Here is a 21,387-nt window from a genome sequence, read left to right as displayed (position 1 = left end):
GATCTCATTCTTTTTTATGGCTGCATAGTATTTCATGATGTATATGTACCATATTTTCTTTATTCAGTGTACCAGAGATGATCATTTAGATTGATTCCATATCTTTCCTACTGTGAATGATGCATGATTAACATACATGCATGTGTCTTTATGGTAGAATGAATCATATTCCTTTGCGTATATACTCAGCAGTGGGATTGCTGGGTGGAATAGTAATTCTGTTTTAAGTTCTTTGAGAAATTGCATCAGAACAGCCATTACTAAAAAGTCAAAAAATAACCGATGCTGCAAGGTTGCAGAGAAAAGGGAACACTTACAAACCGCTGGTGGGAGTGTAAGTTAATTCAGCCACTGTGGAAAGTAGAGTTGCTTTTCTTGCTCTGCCAGGAATCAGTCTAGTCATCTAACATTTACTGAGTCCTTAATCTGTACCAGTTACAATGCTAAGCATTCTGTAATGTTTTACTTTAGTTTCCTCCGATTTTACAGATGAAAAGTCAGATTGAAAGAGATTAAAGCAATTTACTCCAAGTCAAGAGCAAATTCTGTTAAAGGATGTAACTGAAATTTGAACAATATATTCACTCTGTGTCCATGAAATAAATCCTGAGATGCCTACAGGTAAGAGTGAGGCATATATTACACGAAAGATCCAAAACAAGCTCTACATGTTTCTGTGGTGGCCCAAGGTCCAGGATTAATAAATAAATCAGCAGCAAGACATTCAATGCCACATTAAGTGGACAGATAATTGTCTATTCAGCAGAGAAAGCCAACACACCTCTAGCAGTCAGAGCCAAGGATTATCAGATGGTAAGCTGCGGGTTTCCTATCTGTAGGTTGTTGATCTTCAACTGTGAGTGCAGGGCCAGGGATCCAGGCAGTTCAGAGGAGCATCAAGTCTCTTCCACCTGGAACTTTCATCCTTTAACTCACTTGTAAAGTGACATCATCACCATGCTAACAAATTAATGTGTACTGCCAGCTACCTGAATACAACTGAATGACTCATTTCAATGCACAATTTCTATCAAAGTAACAGGCAGTTTTTATCCTGGAGTTTCCAAATAACATAGGATTTTTCTACATGGCATGAGGGCTTTCTAGCCTAGATGCTTTCTAATAGCCATGACCTACCAAAGTGTCTTCTAGCTAGAACCTAGGATTCAAGGTAGCAATCAAAAACACTAAAATGTTATTTTCTTAATTAAAGAAAGGATGAAAGAGTGAGGTCAAATTTAGCATATATTGATGATCACCTACTACCACATACTTTAAGGTCAATGATTACATCTTATATAATCTTATATTCCCAAAACCTAACAAAAGTGACATCGCATAGTGAATATTCAGTAAACATTTGTGGGAGGATTATTTGGCCTGTTATTTGTATACTATCACTGAATTTAAATTTCATAAGGCTTTGAGACATGCTATTAATATTTCAATATTTTTAATGAGGTGATTAATTTTTTTCCAAGAAAATCCAGCCAGTTACAGACTGCGTTGAAATTCAAAACCACATCTTCTCACCCTACATCTTGTTTTGGAGGTAACACCAGTGAATTTGATGATTCAAAAATGTGTACCTAATGATAAAGAATTGAAAGTATATGCAGTACCTACAAACTATGAGACATATCATGAGACATTGTTAATATTCATTTAATCCTCATAAAAATCTTTAGAAGTATTATTTCAACTTAACAGAAAAAGAGAGCTCAGAAGTATAGAAAAATGTGTTCAAGGTCAGACAACAGAATATGACTACTTACTATGTATCAAATACTTTATATATATTAGCTTCTCATGAGCTAGGAAGAATTTGAACCCCCAGAGTAAAATTCCAGCATCCATACTACATTATTTTTCATATGCTTATTCAGTGAGTTTTAATTTCCTGAATTTGATATTAAATATTTGGATTCAAATAGCTAAAACAAAATAGCGAAATCCATAAGACATAAAATTCACAAGTACCTCTCAGACAAAGACTTAGAGCATTATTCACAGTATTTCTTGAACTTCACAACCTGAAATACACACTTCATCCTCATCTGTGAAATCTCCCTTTTTACTTGGCCTATTTTAAATATTAATATTTAAACTTAAACCTCAACTACAACAAAATACCATTTGATCCTATGTTTATAAATAATATAATACAAAACATTCAAGATAGCAAAATGCTCACCATTACACTGAAGATGCATTAGCCAATGCAGATTAGATGTTTGTGTACTGGTTCGACAGTTTAAAAATCAGATTTTTATATAATGTAAAGTACGATAAGCAATAGCTATTTTGATGAGTCCACTTCTAAGTCAAAATTGAGGATAACAAGACAGGGCCCTACTTTGATAACCTTGGACATTTTGGAGAAAAGAAATAGTTATCTGTCCTTTCCATAACTCCACAATGAAGATAAGCCAGAAAGAAAGTATGGCTGTGCATATTTTGCACAGAAATGATTTAATAGAGATTTGAAAAATTAAAAGTAAATAAAAAGGGGCACCTTCTTTCTCCCACTACATTGTATATTTGCAGGTCTGTCATTGTTTTCTCCTCTGGTTTGTGAGCTCCTGAGGATAGTGATTTGTGTTTATGTTGTTAGAAATCACCAAGCACACAAACCATGCTCCATAAATATATAATAAGATGAACAGCAATACAAACATTACAACAAGAAAATGAAGTCCACGGTGACTCAACTTCACAATTCATGTGTGCCCTTCCACTTCCTCTGGCTCTGATTCAAATTGTCAGGATCTCTGAGCTTCTCTCCAATCATCAGCTCTTTCCATACACCTAAGGACTAATCTTTACCTTCAAATTTCCTGCTTACAAACTATTTTCTACCAAGTCATTATAAAGTAGCAGCTATTACTGGTTCTAAATTTATGAAATTCAACAAAGATCCATTAAGTAGTAAAAAATATTACTAGGGTTAAATTGATCAACTTTTAACAACTGCCCCAATTCCATGAAAATAAGTGAATAAATGAAGAATTATGAATCCAGAACAAGAGAGGGAGGTTTCCAGGAGAGTACTTACACAGATTACTTGGAACTAGAATATTAATGCCAAATTACATTAAGTGATTTTCATATGCAGAAACAGAGAAATACATGAATATATTTCTTCAAAGGTGAATATGTTCCTTCAAGATTCCCCAAAGTTGGATATAGCTATTTAAAAAAAAATTGGTGATTGAAAAATGTCTACCAAATTTTTTGTTGCCCTTTCAGTTATTAAACCAAATATTTGTAACAAAGAATCAGAGACTTCTGTGATAATGTCTCCTTATTACTCTTCAAAATAAATTTTACGATATAATCCATTTTAAATTTAAAAATACATTGGACTCTAGTAAAATCTGTTATAATGAATAGTTATGCCTATCTTTTAGCTGACCTGGCACAGGTATAAGCCAAGATTTTATTTGGTAAATTGGTAAATAACAATTGGTTCTAATTTGAATCCTAATGGAAGGGCCGTTTCTGCCCCTCCCTTCAAACTTCAGCTGATTGTTTTCCAACTCCAAGCATATATATATTACATAGTTGTTTTTTAAGTTTTAGAAACATGAACATGCACTTTTTTTGGCACGCGGGGCTGATGCAATTAGGTTTTCAAGATGAAAAGTTGTAAAAAAAAAAAAATTTTTTTTTAATTGTAAATTGATAAAGTCATCAGCTATTTTTAGAGTTCTAACCTCCATTCTAAAGGGGATATATAATCAATGAGGTTGATTGTGTTACTCTTCACATACATTTGGTCCCTCCCCTTCCTTGTGAAAGGTTGATGCATCACCGTGCTGTTTCACAAATTTGGCCATGTGACCTGTTTGGGTCAGTGAAAAAGGAGCAAATGTTATCACTTTGGCGGCCCAACTATAGGAGTGACAGCATGGTTTGCATGCTCTCTCCTGCTTTCGTTAACTCACTTATCAAACAGTGAGCAGCTAATGGGTGACAGATTCTAGAATAAAGACAATGTAGAATAGAGCCACAGCTGTCCCACAGCAGACATGTAGCATGAAGAAGAAATCAATCCTTTTATTTTTGTAAGCTACTAAAATTTTGTGGTTGTTACTACAGAATTACTTGGCCTATCCTGTCTAACATACCTGTTCAATGTAACTCAAAAATGGTTGATGCTTTGTTTAGAGAGAATGTTTGGCTGTTATTTACCATCAGAACCTCTAAAAGAATTTGTTCAATAGGGTCATTTATCGTGAGGAAGTAACTGTAAACAGATGAACAAATCATTGTTACTGTGGTCAGGTAACAGGACATAGAAAGAGTTTTGCCTGAAAAATTCTCTTAAATCTGTTAAATAAAATAATCACACTCCAGTTTAACCCATGTCTTTGTAATAACATGAGATTTCTCTTTTTAGAATGTTTTCATGCGGATAGCCAAGAGTAAAGAACACAATGAGTAAACCATGTTTAATTATTTGCCTTTCTGTAAGAAGCACATACATTTATTTTTTTCTAACAACAAAAAGCACCTCTCCTTACTCCATTGAAAAAATAAAACACAGGAAAAATGTTTGGTTCAAAGCCCACATTTTCCCACTTCACTTTTCATTTTGTTCTTGAAGTGCTGGTACAGAGGAGTGATTTTACTGTGTAAACAGCTCAGTATTTCCACTCATTTCTGGTAGTTACCAATGGCCTTTTATGGTGAGTTAAGAGAATTCTGTTCCTGCCACATAACGTATTTAAGTTAAAAGGAGGTGTCACGGTTCATGTTGTCAATGGTGCTAAATTCTTACACCCTTACATATGCACAAATATGCAGTGTCAATAAGAAATGATTTTGGTATCAGTAATACTGAAAGAGAAAGTGAGAAGGAGAGCACCCAGAAGGCAGCCTGGTTCCCTCAGAAGGGAATTAACATGTTCTGTTTATCACATTCCCTGTAAAATACACTTTTTGTGTATGATTTGGAATTAGAGAATTCTTATTTTACATTAAAATACAGATAGATTTTCCAGCTCAATAGTTTCCGCAAAATCTCAGGCAATGAAACAGCCAATTGGACCAGCTTGAGACAATAAAAATATGAAGATATTTTCTCTAATTGAGCTACACTATGGAGGCCTTAATTGTATGCTATGTTTAAAAAGACGATCCGTGCCACCGACAATATTCATATTCTCTCTGTAGATGGCAGATGATTCGTCTCCAAGAACACTGTGATAAATGCCCTGCTACACTAGGAATCGAATGTTCTAATGTTTGAGGATATGCTTTGTTTTCACATCTGTATCAACACAAAATCTTTATTTGCAAGGTCTGTCATTTCAACTTACTTGTGAGAAATGATTTCCTCTCCTAGAGATTGTCAGTAGTCATCTTAGATTCGAGTCATCAACAAGGGCAGCAAATGGAGGAGAGTTCCTAATGCCAAGAATATACAAACATCTTATTCTAGAAAAAGATACTATCAGTGATTATCGCTCTAAGAAAGGGAGAAAAAGAAAAGACTTTCAGAAACACTCTCAGTTCAATGAACCATATCCTACCTTTCCTCTTTCCAGAAAAATAAAATACACATGAATGAATGATATAAAAGAGGTTAGGTATATCAATGCTGTTTCACTATTCAGTGATTTGTCTTTGGAAGTTCTTCAAAGGCAGCTAGGGTGAAGGAATATTTCTTGGTTCTTGAGAAAATTAGTTGCAATTACAATGATAAAAAATTCAATAAGAAAAGAGAAATGCGCATGACAAAGAAGCTAGGCTCCTTTCACTGAAAATCCAGATAAAAGACAAAGCACAAAACTTTAATGATGCTGATTAGATGCCATTCGGGGCAGCCTCAGAAACTGAAAACTCCCCACTTTGGTAAGCATGGAGAAGATACTAAAGAAAATAAGAAAATTGTCTCAACCCTAAAAAATATAGTATACTACTCTGAACTAAAGGAGACAAAACATCCTATTTGGATGATTTTAAGATATTTAGAGTAAAGATGTTTTCCTAAGACAAACTAATATGTAGTCAATATTTTAATAGGACAATATTATTTTCAATAATATTTGAATTGACAGGCATTATCATTTGATAAATAAGCCTGACCCTTAGCCTAAGAATCATTCTTATTCAGGGAATATATAATCCATGTGGAACCATATGTCTAAATGTGTTTCTTCTGTTCTGTGTTTAGGGCTTTATGACATGCTGATCTCAATCCCTAGCCATGAATATGGCATCTTGGGAAGGGCTGACTGATGACATCTTGAACTGGCAGTTTTCACCTCTGAGATAGGTTTGATTGCCCTGGCCTTTAAATGTCAGAGGCTGTGCAGGAAAGGTCGAGACTTTGCTCTTAAAGATCTAGCAGCTCCAAGATCTTCCTTGTTGATGAAGAAAAAGCAAATATTTTATTTCTTTTGAAATCTAGAAAATTTACTCTCCTCAAATTAAACAGAATAAGCAAAAACGTATCCCTATCGTCCTTCAACTCAGAGAGAGCTATTAAACTTAGCAACTTTCTTAAAGCTAGCCTTTAATCTCCAGAAGACATGTCTGAGGCATATTATTAAAATAAGAAAAAGGCCAGACGTGGATCCTCACACATGTAATCCCAGCTGTGAGGCTGGGATGGGTTAATCACCTGAGACCAGGAGTTTGAGACCAGCCTGGCCAGCATGGTGAAACCTCGTCTCTACTAAAAATACAAAAATTAGCAGGGCATGGTGGCAGGCACCTGTAATCTCAGCTACTTTGGAGGCTGAGGCAGGAGAATTGCTTGAACCCAGGGAGTGGAAGTTGCAGTGAGCTGAAATCACGTCACTGCACTCCAGTCTCAGCAACAGAATGAGACTCCATCTCAAAAAAAAAAAAAAAGAAAAAATGTTAAATCTTAGATAAGAGGTATTACTTGAAGTTGCAAAGCAGACACTGATTAACGTAAATGTGAAGAGCTTATATTCCTAAAAAAAGAAATATTTTTATCCCCGTTCATCAAGGATATAGGCTCTCCCTTATTAAAACTGCTTTAATGTTTAAAATAGAAAAAGAAAAAATAATTATATCTATAGAAAAAGGGACAAATATAGCTCATTAATAGTTTGGTTGAACATTCATAGCCATGGAAGTATTTTAATATGACAATATTATTTTCAATAATACATAGCCATGGAAGTAGAATGATAGTTAATTGAAATCATTTTCCTAGCATAGCACTAGCTAGAACATAGCATAGCACATAGTATAGCCCCTGCCAAAATATAACAAGAGTTACTATACAATACAATTTTCTGTTTTGTTTTGTTTTTTTCAGACAGGGTCTCACTGTGTTGCCCAGGCTGGAGTGCAGTGGTGTGATCTTGGTTCACAGCAACCTCTGCTTCCTGGGTTCAAGCTATTCTCCCACCTAAGCTTCCCAAATAGCTGAGACTACAAGCATGTGCCACCACACTTGGCTAAATTTTTTGTATTTTTTTAAATAGAAATGGAGTTTTGCCATGTTGGCCAGGCTAGTCTCAAACTCCTGGGCTCAAGGGATTTGCTTGCCTCAGCCTCCCACAGTGTTGGGAGCCACTGAGCCTGGCTGCAATTTTAAATTTTCTAGTAGGTAGGTTAAAAAGGTAAAAGGAACATAAATACATTTTGCTATGTTGTTTAGCTAATTTTATAATAAATAATTAGTATTAAAACAAATTTATACTGCCTTGGCTAAGTTTGGCTTTAATGACTTAAAATGAAGAATAAAAAGTCCCTCAGTTGCAATAGCTGCATTTCAAGAACACAATACCCACACGTGCCTAGTGGCTCTCATACTGGACAGCACAATATAGGAACATATCAAGGTGAAAATATGCACATAAAAGTTGAGGAAAGGGAGGCTGAGATTGGGCAAATGAACTTTTTAAGGCTACCCAGCTGGAAAGAGTAAAGCCACCTCAACCAAGATCGTTTTTCTAAGCTCAAGATATTTAAGTAACGTCGTGCTGCATTCTAACGCATTAAATTTTAATTTTACACACCAAAAAATCAAACAAACCCCAAAACTTCTGTAGTTCTTAACAGTGCAGATCAATGAAGACTAATTCATTGATTATTTGGAAACTCAGAGGTTTCCAAATGAGCCTCTTTAAGACATATTCAGCAGCTCTGCAGGCTGATTAGGAGAAATGGACACTCTTAGGGCTCATATTTTATTCTTTCACTGAAATCGGCCAAATGTCCAAATTATCACAGCCCTCCTCCCCACGTTTTTCTCATTTTAGTTGGCCATTAGGGTTGTGGTTTTATTAAGGTTCTTGTGTCAGTGTCAGCCACATTCCAGAAATCAAGTGCACGTCGTGCCATATCCAGATCCTTTTTGAAAGTGTCCTTCCAGACAACTGGCCACAGGCAGAGTCATTCAGTTAACTCAGCTGTAACAGATGATGGATATCCTTCACTATGGGATCTCTCATCCATCATAAAGCACACCCTGCTCTCTATAGAGATAATACATCATTACAGGGCTCAGGGACAAAAGAGAGAAGAATCACAAAGAATAATACACCAAAGAATGTGTTTTGTCAGCACAAGATAGGGCTACATCAAGCAAGCAAACAAAAAGAGAATTTTCTTCAGGTGTGAGTACGTTTGCTTTATAAAAATCTTCTGTTCGATGCCCCATTTTGTCTGTTGTAAACATGCTTTGTTGCTGCATAAAATTAAGAGTCATCCTTTGTGTTCTCAGACCTTATATCTCTTTCATTGAATTATCTTCTAATGTCCTGGACTGTACTGGAAACTGTCCCAGCGCCTTGTCAAATCCTTTTATTTTTGTTATGAAGCAGGTTTTACCTGAAGGAGATGCCCATTTGTTGCCAAACTGAATTAAGGAAAGTTGGATCTTTTAGAACAAGAAAAGCATATGAGTGGCTAAATAGCAAAGGACATTTTCTGTGTTTTTTCTACAGCACTAAAACAACACCATGTTCTTTCCATCTAAATAAAAAGACAAAACAGAACGCTTCCAACCCCTGCTGACGTTGTGCACATTATTTGATCATCGTTATCCCCACTTAACAGGTGGAGAAATTGAGATAGTGAAAGATATTTGGAGCTACCTAGTGCCACAAAATAGAAGACAGAGCTAGAAGTCATTAACTTTCTCAATTTCTACAGCACAGCTGAGGCACTGTGGTTTTGAAAAAGAACAGATGGTAAGTGAAGGCAAGAGCTGAAGATGAGACCTTCCTTTAGTAACTCAGAAAGCTGTGGAATGCTATTATGCATGCTAAGTAGGATAGACACTCCATATATTGAAAGCAAGCCATAGTGCCTTATATCAGGTTATAAAAAATATATCCCTTTCAAAAGGGTGGCCTATATTTATATTATCTTTTGGTGTCCTATTTTCAGGGGATCCAATTCAAAGAAAGTTTTTTGGTTTTTTTGTTTTGAATAGCAGGTGGTCTTTTCAGTGATCTGTTCTGCAAAGACCACCCACTATTCACCCCAAGCAGTAGGCTACAATTACATTTTTAGATGGGTTTCTCTAGGGTTTTTTGTTGTTGTTGTTGTTTGTTTGTTTTGCCATTTAGTTATCTAGTGCATTCAGAAAAATCTAATCCACAAATAAAGTCCATCTCTTGTTCCCAAATAAATTCTAACCTATTAAGGTTTTGCTTCTGTCTACAGAAACCCTGGAAACAAACTTTTTACTGTAATGCAAACCTGAGAACCAAGAAATCTGGATACTCTTCTTTTATGAGACTGCTTTTCATGTACCCATGACTTTTTTGTTTTTTCTTTTTGTGAGATGGAGTCTCGCTCTGTCACCCAGGCTGCAGTGCAGTGGTGTGATCTCGGTTCACTGCAACCTCTGCCTCCCAGGTTCGAGTGGTTCTTCTGCCTCAGCCTCCCAAGTAACTGGGACTACAGGCATGCACCACCACGCCAGGCTAATTTTTGTATTTTTAGTAGAGACAGGGTTTCACCATATTGGCCAGGCTGGTCTCGAACTCCTGATCTCGTGATCCACCCGCCTCAACCTCCCAAAGTGCTGGGATCACAAGCATGAGCCCACGGTACCCAGCCTTGTTTTCTTGATATATCAAAGAAGGGATACTTTAAGCTATGAGGCATAATTTCCTTCTGCCATATTCCTATCACTGATATTTCATTTTAATCTTATAATAACTTTTAATTCCATGTCTACAATTAAGACAAATTATTTAACTTTTAACTATATACTCTAAAACTACGCTAACATGGTAACCACTAGCCATATGTGGATATTAGCACATGAAAAGTGGCTAATTCTAACAGAGGTACACTGAAGTGTAAAATGCACATTGAATTTGAAAAACATTTAATACAAATAAAATTAAAACATCTCAATTGTAATATTACACATTAAAATAATATTTGGAATATATTAGACTCAATAAAACATTTTAAAAATTAACTTTGCCTTTTTAAACTTAACTTTTTAAAGTCGCTATCAAAAATCTAAAACTACATATATGACTCACATTTTAGTTTGATGGGATAATGCTACTATAGAGCAGGGGGTGGAAGCTTTTCCTGTGAAGGCCCAGGTACTAATACTTTAGATTTTGATGTGGCTATATGGTCCGTATTTTAATTATTCAGCTCTGCCACTATAGCATGAAATTAAGCATAAACAATAAACTGATGAGCATGGTTGTGTTCCAACAAAACTTTATGGACACAAATTAGAATTTCATATTATTTTCATACATTATGAAAGATTATTTTATTTTTTAACTGTTTAAAAGTTGTTTTTTTTTAAATCTCCTTTCATGGGTCGAAAAAAGGATTCAGAATGGTCAGATTTGGCCCACGGGATGTGGTTTGCCAACCCTTGTTACGGAGTATATGTTACAAAAAGTTTGATGTGGGAGCAATCCTGTCATCCACCAAAGCCCATTATTCCTGTCAAAGAGAACCAAGTCCTGTAATAAAACTGGAAAAAGAAATCTTAAATGAGGATGGCTAGGATGAAAGTAGAGGTAAGGATACTGGTTTAATTTCTTGTGTTCCATAAATCACAAACATTTTTACCTTCAGGAATTAATGCTATCACATTTTATTCCAGATATTCTTATGCTAGTATTTTTTTATGCAAGTTTTAAAAAATGGAGGAGATGAAGATGCTGAGACAGAGGGTAAAAAAGAATTCACGGATGTTAGTTAATTCTCATTCCTACATTTCAGTTGCCCTACCTGTTGTACGGTAGATCAGCTGGTGGGACTGAAAAAAGAAGTCAGCAGAAGGTGGTACCTTGGCAGAGTTGAAGAGCAGATGAAGTTTGTTATTTACATTTACCCATCTCTTCCATCTTTACCTACTAACCTCTGACCTCACATAGTTTTTAGTAGGGCAAGTAGACTTTAAGTAGATAAACATGTATCATTTAACAATGTGAAAATGTGGCTGGGCACGGTGGCTCATGCCTGTAATCCCAGAACTTTGGGAGACCAAGGTGGGCGGATCACCTGAGGTCGGGAGTTCGATACCAGTCTGACCAACATGGAGAAACCCCATCTCTACTAAAAATACAAAATTAGCTGGGCATGGTGGCACATGCCTGTAGTCCCAGCTACTAGGGAGGCTGAGGCAGGAGAATTGCTTGAAGCTGGGAGACGGAGGTTGTGGTGAGCCGAGTTGCACCACTGCACTCCAACCTGAGCAACAAGAGTGAAACTCCATCTCAAAAAACAAACAAACAAAACTGAAAATGTATGAAATAAAAGAGCAGGCACAATAGAATTGTGTTTCCCAAACTTAAACGTGCATATAACCTGAGAATTTTGTTAAAAGGCTGTACATGATTAAGTAGGTCTAGGTGATGCCTTTCATTCTGCATTTCTCTCAGGCGTCCGGATGATGCTGACATTTTGATTCTTAGACCACTTTTTCTAAAATGCAAGGTTGACAGTGAGAAGTACTTTTGTCATTTTTGGTTCATTGATGCATCCTAATTACCTAGAACAGCACTTAGCACATAGTAATCACTCAAATACATTTTGAATGAATGAAAGTTGATAAAGAAGAAAATAACATGCATATATCATTTAGATGGAGGTATCCAAAAAATGTCTCTGATGGAGAAATATTTGAACTGAGCCTGGATCCAGAGCCATCTTACCTTCCAAATGCTACCACTGCATCCCTCTTTCCTCCACTGTTTATTCTCAACTCTAAGAATATGTTCTCATAAAAAAACCCAAATAAAGATGGAGATTATGGATAAGAGTGAAATATGTTGCCGCTTCTGTGGCATCTGCGTTTGTAATATCAGTGTCAACAGTGTCTGGAGAAGGAACACTTTCAAAGGAAAGACTCTCTATTAATGGAGTTTAAGGACTAGTGACAATCAAGTGGGGACACATTTGGTGTCAGTGTCCTTTTGATCATGCCAAATAAAACTACTACAACTCTGTACACAAATGTAGTGATACAACCATTAACAAGAATGAGCAATATTTTTTTTTTTCTGTAAACTAAGGCTGGCAGTTATGACTAGCACTATTTTCCCTAACAGAGGAACTGATAGAATAGTGGACTCCTAGAGATGTAAAGAACCTGAAGGATCATCTATTTCAATCACTTTCTTAAGGTATTTTTTATTTCCTATTCAACCTTTAAGTGGTTATGCAATCTGAGCTCACGAAACATTTCATTCCATTGTTAGTACCTGGTAAACAGTATTAAGTTGTATCATTAATAATTTATCTACTCCTAAATCTTTTATTTACTTGTTCTGATTCATTTATTCAACCGATATTTTAGTGCCAACATCATGTTGAGATAAGTGCAGTCATTCATGGGCCTTCCGTATATTTTCCTGTCCTCTGGAACCGATCAGAATAAATCTGATTCATCTTCCCTGTGACAGTGCTTCACAGTTTTAGAAGACTGTTATTCTTAAAGATGTGGGAAACTGTCCATTTATCTTTATGAGAAGTTATTTCATTTGGTCACTCTGTCATAAGTGCCACATGCCAGTTGCTGTCTCAAGTGCTTGGGATATTGCTCTGCACACGACAAACATGGCATCTCTCCTCATAGAAGTTATAGTTTATTGAATAGTGCATGCATTGAACAAGTTAATACAATATTGGATTTTATAAGGCAAGAAATGATGCCGTGAGATCTAGATAGTAAGAGAGTAGGATCTCTAACAACGCAACCTTTACATTGAAGCCTAATAGAGTGAGGTTGAACAGAGTGGGAGAAAGAATATCCTAAACCAGGGAACAGAGAGAGCAAAGACCCCATTTGAGAAACAGAACGTCATATTTGGAACAAAGATGGCTATAGCATAGGGTGGGAAGGAAAAGTGTTATGAAATAAAGCTGGAGGAACCAGGTCTTGAAGGGCTTTGTAACTTAATTTGAAGGCTTTTTACTTACTTGAGCCAAAAGACATGAAGGTGAGGAGTTTTAAGCAAGATAGACACAATCAAATTTGAATTCTATAAAGATTGCCCTGGCTTCAGTGTTCAGAATGGAATGGAAGTGAATAAGTAGAGACAGGGAGATATGCCAGTGTTTCTTAAAATGTGGCATGCATATAAATCACATGAGGATCTTGTCAAAATGTAGATAAGTAGGGTTGGGTGAGCCCTGAGATTTCACATTTCTAACAAACTCCCAAGTACATGAAGAAGATTGTGAGCTGAGAGATGATGGAAACTAGATAAAGTGATGGCAGTATAGATGAAGAGAAGTGGATGGATTCAGGTGAGTTTTAGAAAACAGATTCAGTAGGTCTTCACATATGATTTGATGTGGGATAAGAGGGAAAGGATGCTCCCCAGCTTTCTGGCTTAGCAAATGGGGAGTTAGGGTCATAATGTCTTTGACCATTTTATGATTGAAAACATGGCAAAATCTCAATTATTTTCAGCCTTTCATAAATATAACAAGTTTCCTCCAGTCAGCTGTGTTGGTCCATGAACTCTCATGTATTTATTCTAAGTTGTGTTAAGTGGCTTGGAAAATGCATAAGTATAAATGTACTGCCTTGATATGGGATTTGTGTTTTTTTTTTAAAAGACAAACAATCTGGGGATTAGCTTTCTGTATACATAGCGACTTGCACATTCAGTAGCTATATCCTTGCAGGAGTGCAGATCTATACTTCTACAGTGCACTGTGGACTTCAATGGCTGGCATACCAATGGGGTCTCTTTTGGCTTTAGTAGCAGAAGCGGGTAACTAGAGATGAAAAGGCTCATTTCCTAAGTTTTTAGTACTGGTGTGGCAGGAAGAATGGAAATCACATTTCTGTGATGAGCCGACGTGGTTTTTTAACAACTAGCATTCTTTCTCCACTCCCACAGCACTTCTCTGGCAGATTTCTGTTAAAGAGAAGAGGCAATTTAAAGGTTTGATTATTATAGATTTCTTAAAGTTTAGCCCACATAACAATTGCACCCAGCCTCTCTAGAATAGTTGAGAGAAGAGAGAGGTAAAGAAAAGTCTGATGCATTGAAACAACAAAATCTCATTGTGAGAGACACATCTGTTCTTTCTCCTGTCTGAAATATAATACCATTTTGTTTTATGAACAAAATGTTTATTTGTTGAGCTATTCAGGCACAGAGATGATGAGCAGGTCCTAGACTTGTAAGCTGACTTGGAGAGTTAAAATATTCTTGGTTGCTAAGCTTTAAAAAGATGGTTGCTTGTGGTATATAATCCATAGTTTTCCATCTGCTTAAATTGAAGCTGACAGAAATTCAAAGTCAATGCCTTCCTTATAAAGTGATCCTTTGTGATGTAATTACAGAATAAAATCTCTAGGCTGAAATAGGATTTTCTCCCATGGAGATAACATTAAAAAGAAATAGAGATTACTAATAAACAATCTGAGAACACAGATGAGTAGCAATGAAAGGAAGAAAAGTCATTTCTTTAATTCTCTTGAATGCTGTCAAAAAAATAACATCACTCAACTGAAACAAGCAATTTAAACTAGGCTACAGGAACTGAGAAAGTCAACAGAGGCATTGCCAAAGTCCCAGGAAAAGACAGTTGTCTTATCACAGAAGACATCATTATGATACCTGCCCAGCACCCAACACTGCTCTCTGTCAACTTCCCTGCTGACCAACAGGATGGGTCCCTGTGGAGAAGATGATTCTTTCTTCCTGGATTCATGAAGAGACCGAATTTCTCAGCCTTCCTTCTGTTTAGATCGTCCTGTGATTAAACTCTAGCAATAGAATGTGAGTGAAAATGATGAATACCACCTCTAGTCCTGGTTTCTAAGAACCCTTCCAAGAACTCCTCCACCTGTTCTGTCACTTCGCCCATTGGCTGCCCAGTTGAAGAAACGATAGAGAATTCTGACATCATAGAGGAAGCCAAAGCTATCAAAGCCACTGACTGTGGTGTTGTTGTTACAGCAATCAGGTACAGCTAACTAATGAAGTCCATATAGCCATATGTTTGCCATGTGACCCCAGGACCCAAGTTAATTGCACTGAGGACAACAAGTTCACTTTTATTGGACTAGGTTCTCATGTCCTGGATAGAAGAGTTCAGTGCTCTTGGCCCCTGAAACTAAGGACATGTCAATTTAGAAGCTTGCAGCAGCCACATTTGGTCATAAGGGTGAAATAGATAAAACCAGACTGCTGAAGTGATTAACAAGCCAGAGTACCCATGAGAAAGACCATGAGGCATGCTGTGAAATGCGTCAAAAAAGCTTAGTTTCCTGAAAGGTTGCTTCTTCCTGATTTTCTTATACGTAAATCTTCTTTTAAATTAACAGGTTATTTACTTTTAATTTTTAGCATGTTCCATCTAGCTTTTATGAACTGGTCAACAAGATACCTTTTACTTATCTAAATTCATGTGACTGATGATCAAAGCTGGGTTTTGGGACAGTTCTCAAAACCAGGCCACTTACTGCTCTTCTTTCCAAAGACTCAGAATTGAACTTATTCTAAAGAAGATTCAGGAACTCGAATCATACTATTTCTGTTAAGTAATGCTAGCCATTCTTCCCTTCTGCGACTGGAACCAAGAACCCCAATTCGATCTGGACTGCCTGTTGCTTTCAGAACAACAGCGTCCATTAGCTAAACAAAGACCCTGCTGGCTTCAATGGTGGGAAGAGAGAAAAAAAGTGTTAAGATATTCTGATTCCTTTAGGAAGAAGGAAGGAAAGAAAGACAGACAGAAGTAAGCTGTGGAAGATAAAAAATAGATCAGAGGCATCTGGAAAAAGAAAAATGAGGAAGAAAAGAGGAAAATGAGGAGAAAGAAAGGATTGTTGGTCAGGTTTATCACTGCTGGTGGACAGGCCAACAGACACTGAATGAAAAAAGAAGTTGCCTCTGTAAGCCTCTGCAAGACTAATCTTCAAAACAAAACAGTTATGAGAAAAATAAGAGGTTCCTTCTCTGTTTGGGATGTTTGAGAAATAGGAAAGACAGTCTGTTAATGTAACTATTTTGTGTATAATTTTAAAACTGTGTCTGAAATGCTATATATAGATATATACACATATATACATATACATACATATATATGTGTGTATATATAGGATAGAGTGGAAGTATACATATAGAAAGGGCAAGTAAAATTTTGCACACTACTAAATAGGACCTTTAGTTAGATAAGACAATTTTTGAACTAGTTGGCAAGCCAATAAATGATTTTTAAGTGATGATCACAGTTACTCCCATTTTGTTCTGGATTTTGCTGCCCTCTGTAAGCTCCTTGTCTCTAGTTTCTTCTATGCTCAATGTTTCTTTCATAAAGCAACCAGAATGATATGTTGACAGCAACAATTTGACTATTCATCCCTGGCATAAAAATCTTCAGTGACTTTCTATGTATTTTGAGAAAGAAAAATCTCCTTATTAGCCCAATACAAGTTGTCCTTAGCATATGTTTGGACCTACATTTTTCTTTTTATCCCATTTGCAATCAAACTGAGCTACTACCTCCTTCCCTAACATTTAACAAGTTGCTACCTTAGCCTGAAGCTGCCCTTTCTATCCTCCTCTCTTAATAAATCATTGACGGTCTTTAAAGGGTATCCTTGAATAGCAACTATTAGTTCCTTCATTGGTCTTTGCTTCCTCTTAACCCCGTGACTTTTTTCTCCTTTGTCATGTGTTACTGACATTGCTATATGACAAGCAGTTTACTATATTAACTCATTTTCTTCAAAACAACTCTATGAGATGGGTATTCTCATTATCATTTGCTTTATAAAGAAACCAGAATATAATCTATCCAAAGACACAGGAATGTTAGTAGTCAGAACCAAGATTTGAATCCTAGTGTGCTGGCTCCACAGCCCACTATCCTTACCATGCTGCCTCTTTCACAGCTCGTGCTCTGTCCATGGTTATTTGCAATTTATCTCTCCCACTAGAATATAAGCTCATTGAAGGCAGATATATCTTGTTTTTCTTTGTTTTCCAAGCAGTGATTATAGATTACAGTGCATATATGCATATATAGATTTTTCCTTAATTGAATGGATAGAGAAGGATGGCATTATGTTTGGAAGTCTGTATTTGTTATAGACAGCTATAGAATTTTACACTGCAGTGAAGTATTCATCTGAGGTGCCTCTAGTAAAGGTAGATAACTCATAAGCAACACATAAAGTAAAATAATCTACATTCTGTGGTTTAAAAGGGGGACTTTTCATTTTTGTTATTCAAAATCTTTGTGTCCTGAATACTTTTTCTTACTAGAAAATGTAAACAGGAAAGACTTCATTAGACCTAAATGTGAAGGAATCTTCAGAACATAAAACTGTGACTGCATTCCAAAATTTTGTGTTCCTGTCCTTACTTCTTCTACTTTGTCATTAGCAATAAATATTCTTTTAATATAATTAATCTACAAAACATCATTCATCTAAAATATGGTGGAAATGTAAATAATTCACCCTAGTTCCTTTGACCATGCAGATGACCAGATATTGTTTTGATCTAAATGGTTCCACTGAATTTTTATCATAAAACTGGAATGACCCTTTTCCTGGCTTCTTTTCATGCTCACCATCTGAAGCTATTTGTATTTGTCTGTTGATTTTTATATGCCTCATAAGCAAGTCTCAGCACTCAGAACAGCATAAGCAGCTTATAGTTCTTTCAAAGATGGTTATGGTGGATGCTGTCCATTTCATTTGTATCTTTAAAAAATAATTGCTGAGAAGTTTCTTAATCCTATTACATTTAGTAAATGTTTTCAAATTCTGATAAAATAACATGTAAAATACTAATAAAAAGTATAGATGATTTTTTTTACCTGATAGTTTTTTAAACTTTCATTATTTCATTAGAGTACTTTGTGTGATGGTTTTACTTACTATTTACTGGATACAGTGCTGCACAAGCAGGCAGAAGTGGATCTCTGCTATGTTCACTTCAGAATGAGCTATCTGTCTCTGATTATTCAAGTCTTGTTACATTAGATTCGTAGCATATTTCCTCCAAAAGGAAGAAACATGGCACAGAAAATCGCGATGGAGACAATATAAGAAAAGCTCATATTGCCTTTTTCCAGAGCACCAGACTAGAACATTCTAAACTTGGAATGCTGCACTGCCATCTGGGGGATAAAAATCTTCATAGTACATTTACTGTTGAGCTGAGATGGAGGGGCGAGATTCCACAACAATCACAAGAAATCGGGAGCAATGAGAATTTTTCTAAAATACAGTGTGAAGTCCACTATTAAATTTTCGGTTATTTCCCCAAAGCAAAAAATATGTATCTAAATCCATCCCTATCCTTTAAAGTAGTGTTCTGTCATGATGATGTATTACTTACTTTTATTGATTACATTTATTTTCTTTAAATCATAATTTGAACCTAAGGAGTTTTAGAAATTATTTAGCATATTTCCCTTATTGCAGAGATGATGAAATGGAGATGCAAGTATTTCTACACTTTGCCTTGTCACATAACTTGGTAGTATGATCCAAGAGAACTAACGTCTCCGATTTCCCAATTGAATGTCCTCTCTTCTGCAAGATCCTGTTCCCAACAATATCAGAACTTAGATGCTTTCCCACCTGGTAAACAGCCACTTACCCAGCCTCCCAAGAGTAAAACGCGTGTACAAGTAAGTCAACAACTGTGTTGATTTTCAGATTCTATTACATACATTCCTCTAGTGGAAGGCAAATAAAGATATTAAGGTGGAAGAGTAAGAAGTGGCAATGATGATTTCTGTGCTTATTTTAGAGACTAATGTGTTTGTTCATTATTAATCTTTTGATATTTATCTCCCAGAGTCCAGAGATGTCACTGATTTTAAAAAGGAAATAAAAAACTTTAGTACATAATTACCATTATAATAAATAAAATCTAAAATACATTAATTTGTTTTTTGCTCAATAAGATAACTAATCATTGGGTTATATGGAAAGTAAAAAATAAACCATAAGTAACTAAAAAAAAGGTAGCTTCACGTGGTCAAGTAGTTTTAGTATTTTTCCATTAATTTTTAGCATATTTGTTATATGTAATAACATCATTGCTCTACTAATTTATTTATTAATGTTGTATTATTCCTATTTTTAAAGTATTGGGCAATCCATTGATATAACTAAAATTAAGTCATCTTTACCTGCACTAAAATTCAAAATTCCTAAATCATACTTTCTAATAAATGGGATTTCCAAGGGTCTTATTCTTACGCACAGGGAATAGCTGCAGCTTCCTGGGATTCCCTCCATGGCTTCCTAGCATCTGTCCAACCCTTAAGAATAATAGGTAAAATACCTTAGTCTCTAGTCATGCCTTTAGTAGGCTGCAAACCAGAGGGTTCAAAGTGCTTTAAACTTGAAGTGATTAAATACAGATCTTATTTTTAGGGGAGAATGACAGCATAATTACCATGGAGAGACATTGAGTTTGTGAGCTCTTCATCCACTGAGATAGCATGAAGAAGAAAACACTTAGGATAAATGAATGAACATCAGATTAAAATAATATTAAGATAATATAGAACAGTTAATATATACTTTTAAAAATTGTAACCCAGAGCAAAAGTCATTTTACTGCAACTACACACACATATATGCATAAGTTAAGCATATGAACGGGTATTCCTATGCTATAACAGAGAGATATAAAGAAGTTCATTTATCTCATGTTAAGTTCCAGATAGAAGGATCAGGCCTGGGATATTGAGCTAGGTTTCTTCTCTTTTGGTGTCTGGCCTTCATTACAGCACATTTTTGTCCTCACCTAGCAGTGAAGCTAGGTGCTTCACTGCCCATCACTCACGCCACACTCAATGACAAAAAGGAAAAAAAAAAAAGGAGGGGCCATTTAATATTTTTGTGTGATACATTTTAATGTGGTACATTAATACCACAGACTGGGTAATTTATAAAGAAAAGAAGTTTATTTAGCTTATGATTCTGGAGACTGAGAGGTCCAAGAGCATTGTACCAACCTGGCAAAGGCCTGAGGTGGCAAAAGGGTAGAAGGGCAAGTGAGAGTGAGTCAGAGAAAAAAGGGGCCAAACTTCCACAATAACTAACCCACTCCTGCAATAACAGCACTTATCTATTCATGAGGCCAGAGCCCTCAAGCCCTAACTACCTCTTAAATGTCCCACCCTTTAATACTGTTGCAATAGCAATTAAATTTCAACATGAGTTTTGGATGGGGCATTCAAACCATAGCAAGGTCATACTCTTGCCTTAAAGTTCATGCAATAGAAGTTATACATTTCAATTCAGTTCATATCCTACTGGCAGGGCTTTATTAAGCAGTCACATCTAGAGGTACAAGGGAGTAGAAAATACCAGTTTTAGCTGGGTGGCCATGTACTGAGTTAATATTCTATTACATGGAAAAAGATGTGTAAGCTAGGGTAATGCTAGCTTCTATCTAATAACAAAAAAGAGAGATATCCTCAAATGAAAAATAGGTCAAACACAATCGAAGTTTATTTCTCATCTGTGTCTGGCATTTGTTTACAGGAATAGGCTTACGTTGGCTCTGCCATCTTTAATACATGGGTTCCATTGCTGGGGAGGTCAGAGAGGTGTTCTCTTTACATGGTTGAGGAAGTAAGAAAAGAGGATGGAGAAAGTATTCATGTTTATTAAACATCTTCACCAAGAAATGACAGATTTAATGTGTCGCTTTTATATATCCATTGGCAAGCAGTTATGTGATCCTATTTAGATGCAAAAGGAGCTAAAAAATGTCCCTGTATGAGCATCCACTTCCCAATATCAACTCTGTAGTATGAATGAGAGCACAAATTTGGGTGGAAAGGTAGTTTTCTCTGGAACAGTAAAGAAGAACGAATATCAAAGTCTACTTCAGTCTCTGCCATCACTGCCCATTTAGGTCACGCTTTTCAACCATAATTAAAACATGTTCTTCCCCTCCC

The 21,387-nt window shown here is 36.1% G+C and overlaps 1 long non-coding RNA gene across 1 annotated transcript; it reads right to left on the bottom strand.

Annotated features, from left to right (window-relative positions):
- Positions 1–290: 290 nt before the first annotated feature.
- LOC103875872 lies at positions 291–15,149 on the bottom strand. Its single transcript, XR_634861.4, has 4 exons — positions 15,063–15,149; positions 14,172–14,354; positions 5,325–5,412; positions 291–1,589 (listed from the first exon to the last, which is right to left on the bottom strand). It is a non-coding gene; the product is annotated as an uncharacterized LOC103875872 (long non-coding RNA).
- Positions 15,150–21,387: the final 6,238 nt, after the last annotated feature.

The sequence above is a fragment of the Papio anubis genome, chromosome 9, assembly GCF_008728515.1.
Source record: "Papio anubis isolate 15944 chromosome 9, Panubis1.0, whole genome shotgun sequence".
NCBI classification, from domain to species: domain Eukaryota; kingdom Metazoa; phylum Chordata; class Mammalia; order Primates; family Cercopithecidae; genus Papio; species Papio anubis.
This window is presented reverse-complemented; position numbering and strand designations above follow the sequence as displayed.